Here is a 16,714-nt window from a genome sequence, read left to right on the forward strand (position 1 = left end):
CTTCACGGCATATACCAAGTAGTCCAAAAAGTGAAAAATTGAATGGGATTTAAAGGGCAGAACGTATTTCTCACAGCTGACATTTACTTTTGTGACTCAGTCTTCACATACTATGGGCCTCATTACAACCCTGGCGGCCGGTGGTAGGCTGGCGGTAACACCGCCAACATGCTGCCGGTGTTCCACCAGCTATTATGACCGTGGCGCAATAGCCACGGCCATACTGCCGGCCCCTCCAACATACCCAATCCCCAGGGCAGCGGTACAAGCACCACTGCCCTGGGGATTATGGATCCCCGACCGCCAGCCTGGCTGTAAACACCGCCATAGAAAGGCTGGCGGTAAGGGGGACTTGGGATGCCCTGGGGGCCCCTGCACTGTCCATGCACTTGGCATGGGCAGTGCAGGGGCACCCAGGTGTAGCCCCATCGCGCATTTAACTGCCCAAATTTCGGGCACTGAAATGTGCGACGGGTGATACTGCACCTGCTGCACATCAGCATTGCCACCAGCTCTATTACGAGCCGGCAGCAATGTTGATGTGACTTTTCCGCTGGGCCAGTGGACAGTAACACTGTTACCGTCCCCTGGCCCAGTGGAAAAGTCATAATAGGGAGCCAGGAATACCGCTGGCACTGGCGATATTCTGGCTCCCGCAGCCTCAGCAGTTTTTTTAAAAGACCGCAGAGGTTGTAATGAGGGCCTATATCTCAGAATACAGGGTTAGATGCGCTCCAGACTACATGTAATATAAACATCTGCAATGTATTCGTAAAAATTAGAAGTACCACTCCTGCTAATATGTTATTGCTTCTGTTGATTAAAACGAAGCAAAACAAAACTCAAGTTACAAAATGGCTAGTAAACCGCTACTTCGTGCACTAACCACATACCCGGACTTTATTACTCATAACATTTGTAGGCTTGCTAACAAAGGTGATTGTCACTGAATCAAATGAATCTCTGTTATAGTTGCTGAAAGCCTGTCTTTAAAACAGATTGTAATTTTCTTTTTCTTTAAGCCTGTCAACTCTCATTTTCCCTTCTCCTGGGGTTTCAGATGGTGATACAGGCTTAAGGCACTTGACCCTTTTATAATAGCCTAAAATAACTTAGAAACTACCATGAATGTGTACACTGTTGCATATGCAAGACTTGGTCAATATTAAGGTGCGTCAAAGTTCACCATAACAAGATTGCAGAGGCCTACTTAAATCCAAGTTTAAAATTACGAGGCCCAACCTCATGAGGCAGCCAGGTTGAGAGGTAATTCATTTTATTAGTACCACTCGACGAGAGTTATGCCCTGTGTCAGACATTGAGACATAAATTCCAAAGAGAATGCGGAAGCATTAAGATCTGCATTCATTTTCATGTCATAACTTTGCTATTATGGGACGCATGCTTACGTGATTCTGTGCAGAAATAGACTTTGTCCCCCATAGAGTACTGCTTGTATATTCCCACTTGTCCCCTGTACTGTTTTTGGCATCGAGCCAATCGGACACTCGATCTAACATTGCAGTAGGAAATGTTGTAAGTCTCAATGCATCATAGAAGGAGAGCGTGCTGCTGAAAGATCATTTGTGCTGCTTAAAGCCTACGTGCTCTACAGGAAGATTGAATACGTACTGTGGTATGACGGAGTGGACTGGAAACATATTTGTGTGCTTTGTATAAAAAAGGCTGCTTGTGGATATGAGCTCTCCTCAGAACGATTGTGAATTCTTCACCCTACGAGCACTAATACAATTATAACCTTGGGAGATAGAGTGTGTGGTTAGCAAAGCAACGTTTTTTTTTGTAGAAATTCAACTTGAGTTACACCGAGAGTGACCTGGTGAAGTATAGTGTTTCTTCTGGAAGTGCGAGCTATTAACAATTTTACTTGCGAATTTATATATTGCCAACAGCCAGACCCGAAAGGGAATGTGAGTGTTTTAGATAAGAAAGATTACTGCTACATACAGTTTACAAGAGTACAGTTTAGTATGTTTATTTATATAAAACAATAAACACAGCTATCTCAGTAAAAACGTAAACATGTCAACGATATAGTGTATGCAAAGCAAATATGTGATAACAAGACATGACAAGCAGCTGACTATTGGGTGGTAGTTTGGTCAGTAAGATTTGGGGCGCGGGGGGGTGAAGTTCAGATTGTACAATCAGGCTGGCATATAATGGTAAAATGCTATATACTACAAGCAAGGTGCTTGAGAGGGGCCCCGAGGGGCAGTGAAAAGGGAGAGTAATGTGGACTAGTAGGAGTATCAAGTGAAAGAAAGGACACTATTTTAAAAAATAGCCAACATTTTCGAGGACTTTCAAAACAGAGAGGGAGAGAGTGTGAGTGCGTTCTTTGTCTGTGTGCATGTAAATATTCCTGGAGAAACCCAACAGAAACCTCTCCATACTCAACTGAAAGCACCAGTACCTAACTATTTATCAGAAAATGAATTTATTAAGGGGGTGGAACTCCATAAAAACTCCTACCAAAGGTACGTCTCTGCTGACCATTTTCACTTCCAACTCTTCCTGCAGGGCCACCAAGACTGACATTAGACTGGGTAGATGATTACATGGGGTTAGTAGTCTAAATATTTTAGGAGAATTAGGACAGGGTATGCTGTCTCCAAATAATTAATAGTGGAACTGGTTCCAGAAAGATTAGATTACAGTATATACCCTGCCTGTCGGTTACTTCCTGAAAGGGGTATCCACGTACATTACAAACGAGTACCTCTTTGTGCCAAAGTTCAGTGTGTACATAGAGTAACAGGGACCAGACTCTCCAGGCAGGACGACTAGACAGTATTGATGTTCACGTAGTTGTATGGGGGATCCAAAGAGGTATGAGTACTGATGTTCCCAACATGACTTCTCTACCCTCAGATGCAGGAAGCGGCTACCATTTGTGTGTACTGCTGGCGCTGCTCGAGTACCTCACCTCTGCCCCTCTAATGACCATGAATACAGCAGCAGATGCTCTACTGCTCCTTGAAGATGAAATACTCAGTGAACTTCCCTGAGCCTCCCTCAACAAGAGTGGGTTCTGGGAGTCACCAAGCAGTTTGGTGTAATGTACTCAAGGTGTCCTTCAGGAGTGTCAGGACACGCTCCAGGAGCCCATGCAGTGCTAACGAGGTTAGCCGTCTGTCACTGTCAGGAGTTCTATGGTGTAGCTCCTACCACCTCCATTGACATCTTGTTTTCCATAAGATATTGATATGCATGTGCACCCACATATAAATGTATATATTATTGTCTTAATTGTTGTTGAACTATTATCTCTCACTAACAAAAAAAACTAGGAATTACTTAGTTCCCCGAAGCATGGAGTTTAATCCTGTCAACTCGTCCAGGAGGAGGAAAGAGTGTAGGAGGGTAAGAGGATGTAAAGAAGAATAACTAGGGCTCAAAGTAATAAAGATCACCAGTGGGTAATATTGCTAAGCTAGTGGTGTAACACCATGTTAGTGGCACAGGGTGAGAAAAACTGTTGTAGGGGGTTTTGGAACTAAGATAGGATGCCTCATCTGTTTCCTTTTTATTAGTATTTGGTAACAATTCTTGGCAGAGGAAGAAACAGGTTTCTGTCTTTGAGAATCGGCAACACCCTCCTCTTAGTCAGCTTTTAAAGGATTAACCTAGGTATAATGATTAAAGGGTAAACATAGCTGCTCTGACGAAGTCTACCCCAGATGAGGTCAGCAGAACCTCCAAGGATTGGTAAGAGTTTCAAAATAAGGGCCACTGACCACTGTGGGTTACTGAAGTGACAGAACCAGCCAATTGTAGAAAGTGTTGTCCCCAGTGCTTAACTTGTAAAAGAATGAGGGTGGATGCCCACAGCTGTGCTCAGAAGCCTACGGCCAGTACTAATAAATGTCAGTGCACAGAATACCAGGGCTGATAGTTTTAAATTCACCCCAGGCCTCTTAAGTCATTTTGAGACTCCGCCTACCCCTTCATCTCACTGTTGCAGGTCCCTGCATCATCACTGTGTGATGGCTTTTCCATCTTTCTTTTACTCCTTTCCTGTTTATGTTTTTCCCTCTCTTTCTCTGGGTCAATATCTGATGAGGAAAAATAAGTGCCAGTCCCCATAAATGAGTGCCAGTAGGGTCCCACTGGTAACCGCTGGCTGAAATAAAGCATTGGTTGTCCCTCTTATTGTCAAGCTCTTGTGTTAAATTTGACCTAAACCTAGGAAAGCCACAGAACTAAACATATTAACAGAGATAACAAAAACAGAAGAAATCCAGTATCCGAACGTCATCAGGACTTCAGCGAAAATAACACATAGCAACTTTCAACAAAGTCATAGAGCAGAGAGTGACAACCATAGATGCCATGCACTGTCATTCACTCTCACAAAGCTCTTCAAGAACAAAGGTTAAAGTGATGTTATAGTTAGGTGAAAATATCAGTACCAACGTTTATCTCAAGTAAATAAAACTTGAACTTGAAGGTAACTATAACTTATGGCCCAGCTATGCACAGTTTTGTCATCAATGATGTAATTTCAAATGTTGAAGTGTTGTTATCAATGATGTTATAGAATATGTCATGAGTGAAGTAATATGTGCAATAAATAGCAGAGCATGGTGAGGGTACGTGGCCTTCATTCCTGAGCCCAAATGGGCCCCATCCCCTAAAGCCAAATGTAAAGTTAGAGGCCTCGAGGGGAGCCCCAGGGCCCTAGTGGCCCCAGATGGCTCCTGCATAGAAGCCGGCAATGTTCCCACCCAGCGGGAGCAGCTGCTTCTGCTTGCCCTCACTGGGCGGGTACAATTATTATTACACGCACCCTAACGTAACAATAACACGTGCACTTGCCATGCACATTTGTCTTCTCAATAACTTTATTACAAATGTTTTAGTGATAATATCAAAGATGCCATAAAAAGTCATCAATGATATAATATGTGGAGTAATTCGCTGTGCATGGCGAAGGCACGAGTTATTGTTGCCATAGGGTGTGAGATATAGTTACTTGAAATAACTCTAACTATAACTGTTGAATTTCTATGGTTTTGCACAAGTAAATTCAGAACATAACTATAATGTCCTTGTAACCTTTGAATTTACACAGAATTTTTATGTTTTTTTAATGAAAAGTAATTTTAATTGCTATATGTTAATCCAACCACCACCATGCACGGCCAAAGGCTGTGGGCAGAGGGCGTTGGTCGCAGGGCCTTGCCTGCGGCGAGACCCTGCAGCCAAGCCCATATAACTACCCAAACCTGTGCCGTGCACAGCCTTTGGCTGTGCGCAGTGCGAGTTGGCCACAGGGCCTGTCTTTGTCAGTAGATCTGTGAGTGAGTGTGTGAGTGTTTGAGTGGGTCTGAAATTGGGTGTGTGGGTCTATGAGTGGGTCTGAGTGGATGCATAAGTGTGTGAGTGGGTGTGTGAGTGAGTGCATGAGTCTCTGAGTGCATGAATGAGTGAATGAATGAGTCTATGATTTATTTTTATTTTTTTGCATATCCTCAATATATCGGTGAATGCCCTAGAATATTCAAGGATATCATGCATGATGAGGAAAAGTAAATTAAACCCTTAATTTGACCCTAAAACACCCCTATGTCACACTCCTGGGGTCATGGTACCTCCACCCTGGCCCCTTATACCACCCATCATTTCTATTTTCAACCCTGGGGGCCCTCTCCAAAAACATAAAATGGCAGATGCAACTTTCTAGTCAGGTTGTGGCCAGCTACTTACAGCGCTTCTATTCACATGCACATTCACAATAAATTGTGAGGTGATCCATCAAGTGGGGCTGAGAAAAAGGGGAGGGTCAAAGAAAGTGCTGGTCTCATGTTAGTTTCCATAAGCTCTTTAGACAAGCCTGAAGGCTGAACTGCTGGATGGAATTACACCACATTTGGCCGAAAAGTAGCTGTTGGTTCACAGATGAGCCTTTTTATAATTTGGTGTTAATTTTTTTCAGTAGTTTAGGAGAAATTAATTAAATGAAATCCAAATTTGTATATCTAGAGTAACAAAGAATTTGGGATGAATTTGTGACTAGTCTCAAATGTGTGTGCAAATAGAAGCACAGTGATTGATTGGCCGCAAGCTGAACAGAAAGTTGCGGCCACGTTTTAAGTTATCGGTACAGCTCCCAGGTGTTGAAAACAAACTGTTGAAAAGTGAATGAGGGGTCTAGTTTGATCTAACCTGACCTTATGATTTGGATCTAGGGGAATAAGACTCTCATGCACCCAGTTAGAGACCCACTCAGGTACTCATGCACACACTTGCAGGCCTACTCAGAGACTCATGCATTCACTCACAGACCTACTCAGGCACTCATGCACCCATTCACATACCCTCTCAGGCAGTCATGCACCTACCCACAGACCCACTCAGGTACTTTTGCACCCACTGACAGACCCACTCAGACACTCATGCACTCACTAATATAGTCACTCAGACACTCACTCACCCAGTTACAGAACCACTAAGACATGCATGCACCCACTCACAGACCCACTCAGACACCCATGCCCCACTGAGAGACCCATTTAGTAACTCATGCATTCACTCATAGACCCACTCTGATGCTCTTGCACTCACTCACAGATAAACTCACAGACCCACTCAGACACTCATGCACCCACCCAAAGACCCACTCACACACTCATGTACTCACTGACCGACCTACTCAGCCACTAACTTATAGACCAATCAGACACTCATGCGCCCACTCACAGAGCCACTGAGACATTCATGCACCCACTGGCAGACCTAGTCAGCAACTCATGTACTCAGTTATATATCAACTCAGGAACTCATGCACCCACTCACAGACTCTCTCAGACACTCCTGCCCCTACTCTCAGACCCAATCAGGCACTCATGCATCCACTCACAGATCCACTCACTCAACCCTCATGAACCCACTCACAGAACCACTATGACACTCCTTCTCCTACTAACAGAACCACTCAGTCACTCATGCACTGACTCAAAGACCCACTCAGACTCTCATGCACCCACTCAGAGACCCACTAAGACACTCATGCACCCACTCACAAACCCACTAAGACACTCATTGTTAGAAATAGGGTATTTGGTTGGCAGTCAGTTTGCACTCTGTCCAAGCAGGGACGCTCACTCTAGACAGAGTGAGGGAGTTACACGCCTAAGACAACCCCTGCTCACCTCTTGGTAGCTTGGCACAAGCAGTCAGGCTTACCTCAAAGGCAATGTGTAAAGTATTTGTACCACACACACATAGTAATACAGTGAAAACACTACAAAATGGACACCACATCAGTTTAGAAAAATAGGTAATATTTATCTAAATAAAACAAGACCAAAACAACAACAATCCAACATACACAAGTCAAGATATGAATTTGTAAAGTAAAAATAATCTTACCCAATAGAAAACAATGGAAAGGTTGTTACACAAAGTACCTGGTTTCTGTAAAAAATAAAGCCACACGGCATGCATGCGTCAGAAAAGTCAGTGATGCGTTGTTTCCTTATTTGCAATGGAGGCCATGCGTCGTTTCTTCTCTGGTCGGGTAGGTGATTCGTTGTTACCCCCCAGCAATGAAGCGATGCGTTGATTTCCAGGCAAGGCACCTCAGATCCACGCAGGTTCACAATGACTTTGACGCCCAGCAACAATGCGTGAGAAATCTGGTCACACTGTGTTGAAAAATCACGCTGTGTGTGGTTTGCGTCGTTATCAGCAGCCGCAAGCAGGTGTTGCACCGTTTCTCCAACTGTGATGCATTGATCTCCCAGCCGCTATGCAGGTGGGGTGTTGATTTCAGCTGCGAAGTGGGTGCAGCATCATTTTTCAGCTGCGTTGCAGGTGGTGCATCAAACTTTTATTCGCATGGCTTCCTGTGTGGGTATTTCATCCTTTTTTTTACCAACTTCACCTTTCAAGGGCCCAGGGCCTGAATAGGGCACCACTTGGCAAGCCAGGAGTCTCAGCAGAGAGTCTAGGTGCTGGCAGAGGTAGTCTTTGATGGCTCTGAGACTTCAAAACAGGAGGCAAGCTCAGTCCAAGCCCTTGGTGATTCTTCAAATGCAGGAATATACCACAAAGTCCCGTCTTTGTCCTCTTTCAGGCAGAAGCAGCAACAGCAGGCCAACCCAGCAAAGCACAGCCACCAGCAAAGGGGCAGTACTCCTCCTCCAGCTCTTTACCTCTTCTCCTTGGCAGGGGTCCCTCTTGGTTCCAGAAATAATCTAAAAATCTGAGGTTTTGAGTCCAATACTTATACCCCTTTCTACCTCTGAAGTAGGCAAACTTCAAAGGAAAGTCTTTGTTGTTCACAAGAGCCTGCCTTGCCCAGGCCTGGCCCCAGACACACATCAGAGGGTTGGAGACTGCATTGTGTGAAGGCAGGCACAGCCCATTCAGGTGTAAGTGACCACTCATCCCTCCTCTCTAGCTCAGATGGCACATCAGGATATGCAGGCTACACTCTAGCTCCCTTTGTGTCACTATCTAGAGGAGATCCACAAACAGCCCAACTGTCAGTCTGACCCAGACAGGGAATACACAAGCAGGCAGAGTCACAGAATGGTTTAAGTAAGAATATACCCACTTTCTAAAAGTGTAATTTTCAAACAGTCAATTTAAAACCAACTTTACCGAAGTATGTATTTTTTAAATTGTGAGTTCAGATACCCCAAACTTTAGATCTTCATCTCCTCTCAAAGGGAAACTACACTTTAAAGTTATTTAAAGGCAGACTCCATGTTAACCTATGAGATGGATAGGCGTTGCAACAGTGAAAAACAAATTTAACTGTATTTCACTGATAGGACATGTAAAACACATCAGTGCATGTCCCACCTTTAACATACAGTGCACCCTGTCCATGGGGCTATGTAGGGCCTATCTTAGGGGCGCCTTACATATCTAAATAGGGAAGGTTAGGGCCTGGTAAGTGGGTACACTTACCAGGTCGAATTGGCAGTGCAAGACTGCACACATATACACTTTAACACTGGTTAGTAGTGGTAAAGTGCCCAGAGTCCTAAAACCAACAAATACTGGTCAGAAAAATCAGGAGGAAGGAGGCAAAAAGTATGAGGATGACCCTGCCAGGTCCAACACTCATGATCCCACTGACAGACACCCTCTGGCACTCATGCACTCACTCGCAGACCCACTCAGACACCGATGCACCCACTGACAGACCCACTCAGACACTCATACACCCACTGACAGACCCACTCAGGCATGCACTGATAGACTCACAGACTCATGCACTGAAAATGCATGTTTCAGTCTGCATCATAGAATGTTTTTATGAAATATAAGATGAAGATATTTGAGAACTGACTGAAAAAGTGTCCTAATTTTTCTTTTGTATAGCTCTAACTGAAATTTCCATGACAAAATGAGCTCACTCAGTTTGTTCCTTTCCTAACTAAATTTTCCAAGTTTCACCAGTTTGATTCAATCAAGATTGCCTCAGGTGTGTCACAATTTTGTATATGTGTAGGAAGGTAGCCTTTTTCTAGCCTTGTTACCCCCACTTTTGGCCTGTTTGTGAGAATATGCCAGGGTGTTTTTACTGTCTCACTGGGATCCTGCTAGCCAGGGCCCAGTGCTCTTAGTGAAAACCCTATGTTGTCAGTATGTTTGATATGTGTCACTGGGATCCTGCTAGCCAGGACCCCAGTGCTCATAAGTTTGTGGCCTATATGTGTTCCCTGCGTGGTGCCTAACTGTATCACTGAGGCTCTGCAAACCAGAACCTCAGTGTTTATTCTCTCTCTGCTTTTAAAATTGTCACTGCAGGCTAGTGCCTAATTTTACCAATTCTTATTGGCACACTGGAACACCCTTATAATTCCCTAGTATATGGTACCTAGGTACCCAGGGTTTTGGGTTTCCAGGAGATCACTATGGGCTGCAGCATTTCTTTTGCCACCCATAGGGAGCTCAGACAATTCTTACACAGGACTGCCACTGCAGCCTGAATGAAATAACGTCCACGTAATTTCACAGCCATTTTACACCGCACTTAAGTAACTTATAACTCACCTATATGTCTAACACTCACTTAGTGAAGGTTAGGTGCAAAGTTACTTAGTGTGTGAGCACCCTGGCACTAGCCAAGGTGCCCCCACATTGTTCAGGGCCAATTCCCCAGACTTTGTGAGTGCGGGACACCATTACATGCGTGCACTACATATAGGTCAACACCTATATGTAGCGTCACAATGGTAACTCCGAACATGGCCATGTAACATGTCTAGGATCATGGAACTGCCACCCCAGAGGACAATTTCATGCATCGCCGGGTCTCCAGCACAGAGCCCGGGTACTGTCAAACTAACTTTGCTGGGTTTTCTCTGCAGCTACCGCTGCTGCCAACCCTCAAAAAGGTTTCTGCCCCCCTGGGGCCTGGGCAGCCCAGTCCCAGGAAGGCAGAACAAAGGATTTGCTCTGAGAGAGGGTGTTACACCCTCTCTCTTTGGAAATAGGTGTGAAGGGCCTGAGAGGAGTAGCCTCTCCTGGCCTCTGGGAATGCTTTGAAGAGCCCAGATGGTGCCCTCCTTGCATAAGCCAGTCTACACTGGTGCCCAGAGCTCCTCCAGTGTGTCCCTGACCTCTGCCATCTTGGATGCAGAAGTGTGAGGGCACAATGGAAACCTCTGAGTGGCCAGTGCCAGCAGGTGACGTCAGAAACCACTCCTGATAGGTATTTACCTTTCTTTGTAGCCAATCCTCCTCTGAGGGCTATTTAGGGTCTCTCCTGTGGGTATCTCATCAGATAATGAATGCAGAAGCTCACCAGAGTTCCTCTGCACTTCCCTCTTTGACTTTTGCCAAGGATCGACCACTGACTGCTCCAGGACGCCTGCAAAACCGCAGCATAATAGCAAGAAAACTACCAGCAACATTGTAGCACCTCATCCTGCCAGCTTTCTTGACTGTTTCCTGGTGGTGCATGCTCTGAGGGCTATCTGCCTTCACCCTGCACTGGAAGCCTAGAAGAATTCTCCCGTGGGTCGACGGAATCTTCCCCCTGCCAACGCAGGCACCAAACGTCTGCATCACCAGTCCTCTGGGTTCCCTCTCATCCTGACGAGCGTGGTCCCTGGAACACAGGAGCTGAGTCCAAGTGTCTCCGACAGTCAAGTGGCCCTTCTGTCCAAATTTGGTGGAGGTAAGTCCTTGCTTCCCCACGCCAGACAGTAATCTTGTGTACTGCGTGAACTGCAGCTGCTCTGGCTTCTGGGCACTTTTGCAAGACTTCCTTTGTGCACAGCCAAGCCCAGGTCCTTAGCACTCTGTTCTGCATTTCCCAACTCGCTTATTTGGACTCCAACTTCGTGGGACCCTCTTTTGTTGTGCTGAGTTGACTGTCATGCTCAGATTTTCTGAACACCTGTTCAGGTGCTTCTGTGGGTGTTGCCTGCTTTTGCATGGGCTCTCCGTATTGCTGAGCACCCCCTCTGTCTCCTCCTCCAAGGGGCGACCTCCTGTCCTTCCTGGGCCCTGGCAGTACCCAAAACTTTCAACCATGACTCTTGCAGCTAGCAAGGCTTGTTTGTGGTCTTTCTGCGTGGAAACAACTCTGCATCCTCCAGCACGCAGTGGGACATCTTCTGACCAAAGGAGAAGTTCCTGGCCCCTTCCTTTGTTGCAGAATCTTTGGCTTCTTCCACCCAGAGGCAGCCCTTTTGAACCTTCATCTGGGGTTTAGTGGGCCCCTACCCCCCCTGGACACTTGGGTGACTTTTGGACTTAGTCCCCTTCCTTTACAGGTCCTCAGGTCCAGGAATCCGTCTTCAGTGCTTTGCAGTCAGTTGTGGTCCTTGCAGAATCCCCTATCTCGACTTTACTGTCTTTCTGGGGTAGTAGGGTAACTTCCTACTTTTCAGGGACTTGGGGTGGGGTATCTTGGACACCCTTAGTGTTTTCTTACACTCCCAGCGACCCTCTACATGCTACACTAAGCCTGGGGTCCATTTGTGGTTTGCATTCCACTTTTGGAGTATATGGTTTGTGTTGCCCTTAGGCCTATTTCTACCTATTGCATTCTATTGTGTTCTACAGTGTTTGCACTACTTTTCTAACTGTTTACTTACCTGATTTGGTTTATGTGTGTATATTTTGTGTACATTACTTACCTCCTAAGGGAGTATATCCTCTGAGATACTTTTGGCACATTGTCACTAAAATAAAGTACCTTTATTTTTAGTAACCCTGAGTATTGTGTTTTCTTGTGATAAGGTGGTAAGTGACATGAGTGGTATAGTAGGAACTTTGCAGGTCTCCTAGTTCAACCTAAGCTGCTCTGCTATAGCTACCTAAGCCTAAGCTGCTAGAACACCTCTATTCTACTAATAAGGGATAACTGGACCTGGCACAAGGTGTAAGTACCACAAGGTACCCACTATAAGCCAGGCTAGCCACGTACAATAAGTATGAGTATTTAGTTGCTCTTTAGAACACTCACACACTCGCGGAGGCTGCAGCGGAACACAAGGGTATCAATTGACAGACTTCTGTTGGAAGTTCATGTTTTACTGAGAATGTCATACTTCATTCTCATATAACTGAGAAAGATATTGCAAATTTACAGAAAATATGGCCTCATTTTACTTTCTGGAGTACCTTCCATAACCTCAATGGGAAAATCATGAGAAAACAGTTTTCGCCCAAACATGATTCATGAAATCCCAGCAGGGTAAAATCACTAGAACACACCACAATACCTAAGGTTAGTATGGTACCAACAACAGTCCATCAACAAATGGGTATATTAGGGCTGGTAACTATAACTGCTGAATTTCAATGTTTTTCTGCGAGTTAATTCAGTACCTAACTATAATATAACATCCTTGTAACACACACATATATATATATATATATATATATATATATATATATATATATATATATATATATATGTATATGTATATATATATATATATATATGTATATGTATATATATATATATATATATATATGTATATATATACATATATATATATAAATATATATATAGAGAGAGAGATAGATAGATAGATAGATAGATAGATAGATAGATAGATAGATAGATAAATCTTTATATCTATGTATATCTCTCTCTCTCTCTCTCTCTCTATATATATATATATATATATATATATAAATATATATACATGTATGGATAGATATAGATATATTTATACCTCTCTCTCTATATAAATATATATGTAGATATATCTAGATAAATCTCTCTCTATCTATATAGATCTATGTATCTACTGCCACTAGAGAGTTAATTAGGACCATTTTTACCATCAACAGACTTTATTTTTGTTTTGCCAATAACTTTAGGAATTATACCGAATTTGGCAGAAAGCTAGATTGCGGTCCCGTAAGCACGCTTTTTGTGATTTGGTGAAATTAAAGTTTAACAAATATAGAGATATAGAGACGCAGATTCTCTTCCCCAAACAAAACAATTAGGCCAGGCTTCGGGGGATGGGTTCCCAAGGGCCAAAAAAAGCCTGGGGAAGGGGGCTGTGCAGCCCCACAAAAAATTTATGTTTAGGCCACGCTCTGGGGGATGGGATCCTTGCTTTGAGATTTTCCTGGGATGAAGCATGCAGCCCACCGCCCAAAACAAATATAAAAAATAAATATTTTAGCATGGCCCCGGAAGATGGGGTCCCCAGGGCTGATATTGACCTGTGGATTGTGGCCATGCAGGGTTGGTTGGTTATAGGGGCTGGCTGCAGGATTGGCTACAGGACTGGCCCTGCAGGCAACCCCCCCCTGCGCATGGTTTTTGGCCGTGCGCAGCGCAGGGTTGGTTTGTTATAGGGGTTGGCTGCAGGCCAGGCCCAGGGGACAACCACAGCTGCGTATGGTGGTGGTTGGATTAACATATAGTAACGAAAATTACTATATGTTCAAAAAAGCATAGAAATTCACTGAAGAAACATAGGTTAGAGGGATGTTGTAGTTAGGAAATAGAATTAAAAAAAGCCATAGAAATTCAGGTAAAAAAACAAAGGTTACAGGAACATTATAGTTAGATTCTGAATTTACTCATAGAAAACTATAGAAATTGATCAGTTATAGTTATAGTTCTTTCAAGTAACTATAACTCACTCCCTAAGGTAACTATGACTAGTGCCCTCACCATACATTGCTACTTATCCCAGATATTACAGTACTCATGACAACTTCAATCACATCATTACAAATACAAATGAAACATTAGAACTCAATTTATTGAGGAATAAACTGTGCATGGCTGGGTCAAACACTTCACTTTCTGCAAGTGATTGCTGTCAAACAACTCTCACTTGCAGAAAGTGAAGTTTTCATCTGTTTTCCTGCACGCAAATATGCGTGCAGGGAAACAGATGAAAACATTGCTCCAGCAAAGCAGGGAGCTGCCATTTTATTTTTTTTAATAGTGTTTTGACTGTTAAATCTTCCTAGTAATGGAATATTCACCTGTTTTTCCTATCACATGTATGGGTTGAATGGTTAAAGTCACAGACCCTCACACTGAAAGTTGAGGGTTCTACTCCAGGTGTGTATGTGGTCTTTGCCTTCTTTAATTTATTTTAAACTTCAAGTTAAAGGTCCATACTGAAAGATCTCACTAATTTTAAATGGCAAATACACATTTCTTTTTAATTTGTCGTAAAATATCTCATTCTTTGTATATCATTAATCAAAACCTAAAACGCTCTCTCTGAATCTCTCAATTACTCTCTCTCTTTCTCTCTCTCTCTCTCTTCCTCTCAGGGTTGAGTGGTTAGGGGGGTTGGTCACATGCGCAACTGTGACCAACCACATCACACATGGCCGAAGGTTCTGTGTGGCGCAAGGTTGGGTGTAGGCCTGGGTGGAGTTCCTGGAGCTCTGCTACGTGGAGCTCTGCGAAGTGCCGAAAAAAATCTGCTGCACTACGTGGAGTTCTGCAAGCGGCAGAGTTTGTGTAAGGCACACTTTTTGCATTGATTTTCAGCATGGGAGTTTCTCCTGCACTGAAAAATCAGTGTGAACGGCATCAAGTGGATCGCCAGAGGGCGCTAACTTATTTTTGCTGCTTGTGTAGATTTTCTACTCCAGTGGCAGTTTCCTCAAAGTGAGCCCCAGCTTTCTCAACATGGATGGGCACGGCCTACCCCGACTGCTCGCATTCAAAAATCTCGCTTGCCAAATTAGTGATTTCTCTTGCTCGCACTCACCAACTTAATGTTGACGAGCAAGAGAAAAAGCTCTGCTCTGCGTCACTTTGTGGGGGTTTTCGGAACTCTGCACTCTGCACTCTGCGCAGAGTGGGGAAAACTCTTCAAACTCTGCCAGCAGAGTGGAATTCTTCGCCCACCACTATTCTGGTGGTTATAGTGGCTTGGACACTGGGCCTGGCCACAGGTACCATATTCCTGCTGAGGCTATCACGCAAAGAGGAACTTTTATCAAATGTAATTTGTAGTGTATTGTGGACCAATCTGGTAACAGTTTAGTTTGTTTTTTAGCAGGTGCCATTATTTGTTATATATCCTATGAATCAGGGGTGCTTGACTGGAGAACGATTTAATAAACCTAACCATCTCCTTATCCTCCAAGTGTTTTAATTTCAGATGTTACAACTGCACTGTATCAAATAGATCTACATGGGCAAAGAGCTTGGCTGATGATTTTATTACAGTAACCCCTGTCCCTGAATCCAGTGTTCATATTTTCCTTCTCCTGCTCAAAATCTTATGTAGTACTTCTAATTCTCTAGGCCTTAAGTTGTTCCCTGTACAGGATACTGTAAACAAGACTGCTAGGATGTGCACTGGTAGCATACAACAAACTGTTGCCTATATTTTTTTTGTGGAACAGTCTGGTATTGAGTATGTCCCTCTCCACAAAGGCTCCACTTCAAGAAATCTAATATTGGACCTGCTGCTATGACCAGTGAATTGTCAATTAAGGTTATTTCTGTTCAATTCACTGATGAAACCCTCTGCTGAGTGGACATTGCCTTTCCATATGATGAAAATATAATTGATAAAGCATGTCCTCAGGACCACACTTCAAAGGAAGGTGTGCTATTGGACAACTGCTCCTCGCAACAGCCAACAAAAAGGTTTGCGAAGCTGGGAGAGAAAAAAGGGCCCATAGCAGTTCGTTGTACTTGTCTATACATCTTGTTGTCAAAAGGAAGACATTTTTGGTTAAGGAGAAATAAATCATATCAATAAGTATCTTCCAGTGTAATAAGAGAGCAGGATCCAGCCCTAAGAAAATGCCTTATAGCTTGGATGCCTAACTCATGTTTAATGCTTGTATAAAGACTGGTTGCATCCAGAGTCATCATTAAATAAACCTCCTACCAATGGATATCATCAATTATGGTAAGACAATTTGTGGTGTCTTTTAAGTATGCCAGGAGGGCTGTGGCAAATGGTCTAAGCTAATAATGAATAACTTTTAATGTATTCTCTATCAATTAACCTATCATGGATACTATGGGTCTGTCAGGTGGATTGACAGGGTCCTTGTGTAGTTCGGGTTGGAGGTATATAATGGGAGTTCTGGGATGATCACACTTCAGAAACAAATATTCCGCCCACTCCAAAAATACTCAATTTTTCCAGTTACACAACATTTCTCCTACCTTTTTGTTAGCACTCATTATTTCAGGCAAGCTTGATGGCCTGGTGCATACTGGGTCATTAAGCTGCCTTAAGCCCTCCGCTAAATATTT

The sequence above is a fragment of the Pleurodeles waltl genome, chromosome 6, assembly GCF_031143425.1.
Source record: "Pleurodeles waltl isolate 20211129_DDA chromosome 6, aPleWal1.hap1.20221129, whole genome shotgun sequence".
Classification (NCBI taxonomy): Eukaryota; Metazoa; Chordata; class Amphibia; order Caudata; family Salamandridae; genus Pleurodeles; species Pleurodeles waltl.